Genomic DNA, 8,681 nt, shown 5'->3' on the forward strand with positions numbered 1-8,681 from the left:
CGACTTCAGCCAGGTCACGATCTCGCGGTCCGTGAGTTCGAGCCCGCGTCGGGCTCTGTGCTGACAGCTCGGAGCCTGGATCCTGTTTCCAATTCTGTGTCTCCCTCTCTCTCTGCCCCTCCCCCGTTCATGCTCTGTCTCTCTCTGTCCCAAAAATAAATAAAAAACGTTGAAAAAAAAAAATTTAAAAAAAAAAAAAAAAAAAAGAAATAGCATTTCAATTCAACGTTTGAAACACTGAATGTGAAGTCAGGGAAGTCACAAATTCTCTCAATAAATGGTGTCAGGACGACAGGCTATCCACTTAGGAATGAACAAATTCCAGGCACATCAAAATCTACCAAGATTATTAAAATATTGTAAAATGAAGGACAACATCCCAGGCAAGATTAAAGCAAAACTCATACAGTAAATAATTGAAAACCTGGACCAAAACGAAATTATAAGTTTATGGTGACACCACTCTCAATTTCTTCTTTATTGCAATTGTAATAGGATTGGCATTTACACTGTTTGTTATCAGTGTGAATGTGGACACACAGAATCATCAAGTGATGCTGGTGTTCCAGGGTACCCCCGTCCATGGTGGCCCAAAACCATACAGCAAACAGAGTGCACATCTTCCTGGACCCATTACACAGTGGTCAACTGTTTGCCTGGTGGCACCCTCAGTATCTGTCCCATCTGCCAACTTAGCTGCAGATTCCCATTTCTGGGAGCAGTCCTGAGCTATGCCAGTCTATTAGTAGTCAGATTCCAGTTTGGAAGGAGCTGCCGGATTGTATCTGGTTAATAACACACATGCTCTTCAGGTTCCTGGGGTTCCTGTTAAGGATGAGAGAAGGGTTGAATTAACAGAGACTACTTCTAGGGACACGTGACTAGCTCAGTCTGTGAAGTACATGACTCTTGATCTTGGGGTGGTGAGGCCAAACCCCACGTTAGATGTAGAGATCACTTAAAAAAATAATTTTTAAAAAAAGAAGGAATACAACTGTGATTGATAAGCATATGTTAATTAAAATCTGCATTTGAGGGGCACGTGGGCAGCTCAGTCGCTTAAGTGTCTAACTCTTGATTTCAGTTCAGGTCTTGATCTCATGACTGTGGGCATATCAAACCCTGCACTGGGCCCTATGCTGGACTTAAAGCCTACTTAAAAGAAAAAAAAAAAAAAAAAAAAAAAAATATATATATATATATATATATATATGCATTTGCTTTTTTTCTTTTTTAAATTTATTTAAATTTTAGTGAATGTTAGTGCAATGTTGTTCAGGAGTAGAATTCAGTGATTCATCACTTACAACACCCAGGGCTCATCACAAGTGACCTCCTTAATACCTATCACCCATCTAGCTCATCTCCCACACACCTTGTTCCATCAACCCTCAGTTTGTTCTAAACAATCTGCATTTGAAAGGAGAAACTTGGCCTTATTTTCTGTGTTAAAACCCCATCCAATGCTATTGGGTTTGTTGTTCTTTATTCTTGTATCCCTGTGAAAATGGATGATCTTGCTTTGAGAAAATATTTATATCTTGAGTTTTCAAACTAGGAAGTTTCAGTATTCCCTTTATTGACAAGAAAAACCTTAAAAGTCTAAAATTGTTGGTAGTTTTGCTTCCAATTTAACTGCCCCTCAAATTCAAGTGAATATTTTCTCTTCTTCCTTTACCCTTCTCCAGAAATAAGGCAGGTGACAAGGTTTTCAGGGGGGAAAAAGGTTATGTTGATAAGTCACCATATTCAGAGTCTGAACTCATTTTATCTAATAAAAACGTTTGCATTATTTTACAAAAGATATCTAGATGGAGTACATACAAACATACACACAATATATTCTTAATGCCTTAAAGTCAATAAGAAAAATACAATAACTAAAATAGAGTGTGCAAAAGATAGGAGTATATAATTCACAGAAAGCACCATGAAAATACAAAGATGTTAAAACTGTAAAAACACTGTTAATGAAGATACAAATTCATATGACATTAAGATAAATTGTTTACCCAACAAAGCAGGGGGATGAAAACATTTGATAATGTATATTTTCAGGATTCCTACCAATGAACAAATAAAGATGTGGCATACACACACACACACACACACACACACACACACACACACAATGGAATATTACTCGGCCATCAGAAAAACTGAAATCTTGTCATTTGCAACGACATGGATGGAGCTAGAATGTGTTATGCTAAGCAAGGTAAGTCAAATAGAGAAAGATAAACACCATATGATTTCATTTATATGTGGAATTTAAGAAATAAAACAGGGGCGCCTGTGTGGCTCAGTCGGTTGGGCAGCCAACTTTGACTCAGGTCATGATCTCACAGCTTGTGAGTTCGAGCCCCACGTCGGGCTCTGTGCTGACAGCCCAGAGCCCGGATCCTGCTTCAGATTCTGTGCCTCCCTGTCTCTCTGCCCCTCCCCTGCTCACGCTCTGTCTGTCTCTCAAATAAACATTTTTTTAAAACTTTTTAAAAGAAACAAAATAGATGAATATATGGAGGGGGGGAAGAGAGGGAAACAAACCACAAAAGATTCTTAATGATAAAGCACAAACTGAGGGCTGATGGATGGGGGTGAGTGAGGAGTGAGCTAAATGGTTGACAGGTACTAAGGAGGGCACTTGTTGTGATGAGTACTGAGTGTTATATGTAAGTGATGAATCACTGAATTCTACTCCTGAAACCACTGCACTGTATGTTGGCCAATTAAAATTTAAATAAAAATTTTTTAAAGATTCCAGGACGTCTGCAAACCCTAAGCCTCCTAATGGTTAAGTAGAAACAGAATTGTAAAATTGAAGTGTCCTTTACAGATTGCCCAGACTGGCCATGTCCTTCTATCAATGAAAGAAACTGTGTATCCTTCAGAGAGACTAGCTTATATTCTTGATGTCTTTGACTTTTCCCCTATCCACAAGTGTATAATGGACATGATTTTAAGTTCCTGTGACTTTCTTCTGTTAATTTCCTTCTAAATGAGCAGAGAGGTCATGTAAGCCACCAATCAGCAAATTTTTCATGTTAAAAATGAAAAATAAAAAAAAAAAAAGATATGACAGGGGTAGGTTTGATTGCATGTGGAAAGTTGATCCTCTCCTATAGCACCTGGGTAGTTTGATACAGTCTCATTGAATAGAAGACTTGTAAAATTTATTACAATGTAAAATAGATATGCTCTGGCAACCCAGTGTGTAAACCACCCAATAGCTCTGCTAAAGAAATTTATAAAAGTTCTCCTTCAGGGATTATTGAGACACTCACGGCAGCATTATTGTAGCAATGGGAAAGGAGAGGCCATCTACATGTGCATTAAAAAAGGAGAAAGGCAAAAAAAAAAAAAAAAAAAAAAGGAGAAAGGCAAAATATAATGTATTTTGTAACCTGTATATTTGGAACAGTGGCCAAAAAGAAAGGCGTGGATCTTTATTCAGTGACATCCAAAAACTCTCCCAAAACATCACTGACTGAAGAATAAGTTGAGAGCGAAGTACATGGTAGGAAAAACTTTATGTTAAAACAAAACACAGTTGGGGTGGCCGGGTGGCTCAGGTGGTTAAGCATCCAACTTCAGCTCAGGTCACGATCTCACTGCTCTTGGGTTCGAGCCCCACGTCAGGCTCTGCTCTGGCAGCTTGGATTTCCACCCTCACTTGCCAGCAAATCTTCCCTTGACTCCTCGCATGATATCAGAGAAGTCTGCCCAAACAGAAGATTTTAATAAAGTCCAGTTTCAAAACATACCACAAATATCAAGGATACCGTTTTAAAAATCACTGTCCTCCCAAGAACCAGGAACACCTCAACTCGAGATAACACAGAGGTTAGAATTATCTGACAAATATTTTAAAGCAACCGTCATAGAAAATGCTCTAATGAGCAATTACAAACTTTTCTGCAACAAATGAAAAACTAGAAAGTCTTAGCAAAGAAACAGAGAACTTTGATGAAGAAACAGATGATATATACCCCACATCTGTCCGAATGGCTAAAATTAACATCTCAGGAAACAACAGATGTTGGCGAGGATGCAGAGAAAGAGGATCTCTTTTGCATTGTTGGTGGCAATGCAAGCTGGTGCAGCCACTCTGGAAAACAGTATGGAGGTTCCTCAAAAAGTTAAAAATAGAACTACCCTATGGCCCAGCAATTGCACTACTAGGCATTTATCCAAGGGATACAGGTGTGCTATTTCAAAGGGGCACATGCACCCCCATGTTTATAGCAGCACTATCGACAATAGCCAAGGTATGGAAGGAGCCCAAATGGCCATCGATGTGGACATATATGTGTGTGTGGGTGTGTGTGTGTGTGTACAATGGAATACTACAGAGCACAAACTAAGGGTTTCTGGAGAGGTGTTGGGTGGGAGGTGATGGGCATTAAGGAAGGCACTTATTGGGATGAGCACTGGGTGTCCATACGTAAGAGATGTATCCCTGGGTTCTACTCCTGAAGCCAAAACTACACTGCATGTTCACTAACTTGAATTTAAATTTTTAAAAAATGAAATGACAGCACTATCCATCAAACGGGGGAGAAAAAGAAACATGATATAAGGATAACAGAAACTTGAGGCCTGAAAAATACAAAACCTGAAATAAAAACTCTACTGGATGGGCTTACTAGCAGGATAGAGACAGAAGAAAGGGGGGAAAAAAATCAGTGAACTGAAGACAAAACAATATGATTTACCCAATCTGAACAAAACAGACAAAATAAACTACAAAACAATTAGCAGGGTCTCAGGGACCTATGGGACTAAAAAAAAAAAAGTTTAAGATATCTGTCACTAAATTCCAGAGGGAGATAGAGAATACGGAACTGAAAAATTATTCAGAGGGGAAAAAAATGGCTAAAATTTCTCAAATTTCGAAAAGACAAGAACATATAAATTCAAGAAGCTGAGGAAACTCCATGGGGTGTCTGGTGGCTCAATCAGTTAGGCGTCCGACTCTCAATCTCTGCTCAGGTCATGATCTCACAGTTTGTGACTTCGAGCCCCGCATCGGGCCTCTGTGCTGAGGTGCGGAGCCTGCTTGCCATTCTGTCTCTCCCTCTCTCTGCCCCTCCCCTGTTTATGCTCTGTCTCTCAAAATAAAGAAATAAACTTAAAAAAAGAAGAAGAAGCTGAGGAAACTCCAAACAGTATCAACTCAAACAAATTAGGGACAAGATACATCACAATCAAATTTTTGATACCTAAAGGCAAAGAAAAAAATCCTTGAAAGCAATGAGAGATAATGATACTTCATCCCTAAGGGAACAAACATTTCAGATATCTGCTCATTTCTTATCAGAAATCATGGGTGCCAATGGAACGTAGTACAACATCTTTCAGGTATCGAGAGAAAAGATTAGAGTCAGTCCAGGGGCGCCTGGGTGGCGCAGTCGGTTAAGCGTCTGACTTCAGCCAGGCCACGATCTCGCGCTCCGTGAGTTCGAGCCCCGCGTCGGGCTCTGGGCCGATGGCTCGGAGCCTGGAGCCTGTTTCCGATTCTGCGTCTCCCTCTCTCTCTGCCCCTCCCCCATTCATGCTCTGTCTCTCTCTGTCCCAAAAATAAATAAAAAACATTGAAAAAAATTAAAAAAAAAAAAGTCTTTTATGGTTAAAAAAAAAAAAAAAAAAAAAAAGATTAGAGTCAGTCCAGAATCTTATATCCATAAAAAAAAAAAAAAAAAATCCTTCAGAAGTTAGGGAGAAACCAGGATATCTTTTCTTCATTAAAATTTATTTTTTCCTAGATATTAAATAACACACAGTTTTGTGGATTGAATCATATCCCCCCAAAATTCACAGGTTGAAGCCCTAAACACCGCCACCACCCCCCCACCCCCCCACCCCCCACACACACACACACACACACGTGAGACTGTATCTACGGACAGGACATTTTAGGAGTAATTAAGGTTACATGTGGTTATAAGGGTGGGGCTCTAAAAGTGTCCTTGTAAGAAAAGGAAGAAACACCAGTGATCTCTCTCTCCCTCTCCTTCTCCCTCTCCCTCTCTCTTTTTCTCTGTCTCTGTCTCTGTCTCTCTCTCTCTCTTACCCTCTCCCTCTCCCTCTCCACATACAAGGAAAGCTCACATGCAGACACAAGGAGTAGGTGGCCATCCACAAGCCAAGAGAGAGCTCTCACCAGGAGCCAACCCTCCCGGCACCTTCATCTTGGAATCCAGCCTCCAGAACTGAGAAGATAAATTTCTGTGGTTTGAGCCACCCAGTTGATACTCTGTTATTACTGCAGGGCGAGCAGACTAACCATACACGTGGCCAGGTAGAAAACAAAGGAGATTTAAACAATGCAAACAAAGAATCTCACTATAGTTCCACCACACAGACGAGTGGAACATGTGGGGACGTTTTTCTCATCTTTTGAAACCTATCAGGAGTATTTTCCTTCGCCAATACATATGAGTCTAAGGCTGCGTTGAGTATTGCTGAAGAATAAAAACACCTTAGTTCTAGACCAGACATGGATTACACAGGATCACATCTTCCTGTATCACAAACATTTAAAAACCACTTTCATGGAAGCTTTCAGTACAAATACCAGTAATGCTATGCAAATATTTTAAAAATAGAAGTGGAGTTTCTGGGAAGTGAATCACAGGACAGACTAGGGGGAAAGAAAGGATCCAGACAAGCAGTTTCCTAAGTCAGCTCCTGTGGGCCCAAGTCAGACTTAAAATAGGAAGCCTTTGTAACACGCACAGACCAAGAGCAGAGGTCCGCACCATGAGGAACAGATATCGACTGCTGCCAGGTAGGTAGAATTGTAACAATAGTGACAGATAACTAAAGCTATCTGGGAACTCTCTAACCAGTTAGAGAATATTCTGTGTTCCTGAGACTCTGGGTTTTTTCCCACTTTCTCTACCAAAGACGAAGGGGAGATGTTGAGAAGGATATAAGCTCACTTGTATTAAGTCTCAAAGGAGATAATCAGTGAAACTTATTCCCAGGGCCGATCCAACAAAGATTTCTCCTTTTACTACCTATATCAGTCCAGTTTCTCCAGAAAAACAGAGCCAATACAATGTGTGTGTGTGTGTGTGTGTGTGTGTGTGTGTATGTGAAAGAGAGAGACAGAGTGAGAAAGAGAGAGAGAGAGAAAGAGGGAGAGATTCATTCATTTTAAGGAGTTGGTTCATGAGATTGTGGAGGTTGGGAAGCTGAAATTCTGCAGGGCAGGCCAGCAGGCTGGAAACCCAGGGGAGATTTGATGTTCTATCTCAAGTCCAAAGTCAGTCTGGAGGCAGAATTCCCTCTTCCTCGAAAGAGGTCAGACTTCTTTTGTTTTTCCTAAAGACTTCAACTGATTGGATGAGGCCCACCCAGATTATGGAAGATAATCTGTTTTACTCAGAGTCTACTGATTTAACTGTTTCTCTCAACTGAAAAAAACACCTGCCCAGAGATATCTAGACTAATGTTTGACCATATATCTGGGTGCTGTGGCCCAGCCAAATTTGTTACATGAAATTAACCATCATGTTACCTATACTATTTTTTTTACAAGACTATATAGCAAATTCTCTAAAAACTCTAATGAGCTAAAAAAAAATATCCTTTAGCCCATAGGCTTTGTGTGGGTCACAGCATGGTTTAAAGGACAATAACAGTGCATAATAGCAAAGTCAACTTAATTCTGATTAGTCTTTCTTTCCCTCAATGCTTAGTATGATACCTGTTACATAGTAAGTTAAGCGTTCCTTACGTATTGTCTTTATTGCTTGTAATTTTGTTTCCTGGTTGTCATGAAAATAGCCACATCTCGAGGTGTCTGGGTGGCTCAGTTGAGCGTCCGACTTCAGCTCAGGACATGATCTTGTGGTTCATGGGTACAAGCTCCGTGTCAGGCTCTGTGCTGACAGCTCAGAGCCTGGAGCCTGCTTCGGATTCTGTGTCTCCCTCTCTTTCTCTCTACCCCTCCCCTGCTCACACTCTGTCTCTCTCTATCTCTCTCTCTCTCTCTCTCAATAAACTGAATAAACTCTCAAAAAATGAATAAACTTTAAAAATTTTGAAAATAGCCACATTTCTTTTTTTTAAAAATTTTTTTTCAACATTTTTTATTTATTTTTGGGACAGAGAGAGACAGAGCATGAACGGGGGAGGGGCAGAGAGAGAGGGAGACACAGAATCGGAAACAGGCTCCAGGCTCCGAGCCATCAGCCCAGAGCCCGACGCGGGGCTCGAACTCACGGACCGCGAGATCGTGACCTGGCTGAAGTCGGACGCTTAACCGACTGCGCCACCCAGGCGCCCCGAAAATAGCCACATTTCTTATCATCTGATTTGTGGAACAGGATTTTAATGCTGGGCACATTCTAGGAAAATCCTATAAAGGCACACAGATATGAAAAGATTTTCATAGGGTTCATTGCCTCCCACAAATGGAAGGAGAGACTCTAACAGGTGGCCCAGTGATTGCCTGTAGAGTAGATTCCTTCGCGTCTGCAATGGTGTGTATACCACAGAGCCTGTCCAGTGACCCATCGCTCAGGACGAGACTGGGGGATAAAGGGAAAGGCTGTGCCCTCAGTGTGCCACAGGAGGGCCAGGAGCTCGCATGCAAGGAACCACAGAAGTCATGGGTGCTGCACCTGGAGAGGCCACTTAACCAGGAGACGGTGGCTCTACCTGACAATGCC

Source organism: Neofelis nebulosa, chromosome 4, assembly GCF_028018385.1.
Source record: "Neofelis nebulosa isolate mNeoNeb1 chromosome 4, mNeoNeb1.pri, whole genome shotgun sequence".
NCBI classification, from domain to species: Eukaryota; Metazoa; Chordata; class Mammalia; order Carnivora; family Felidae; genus Neofelis; species Neofelis nebulosa.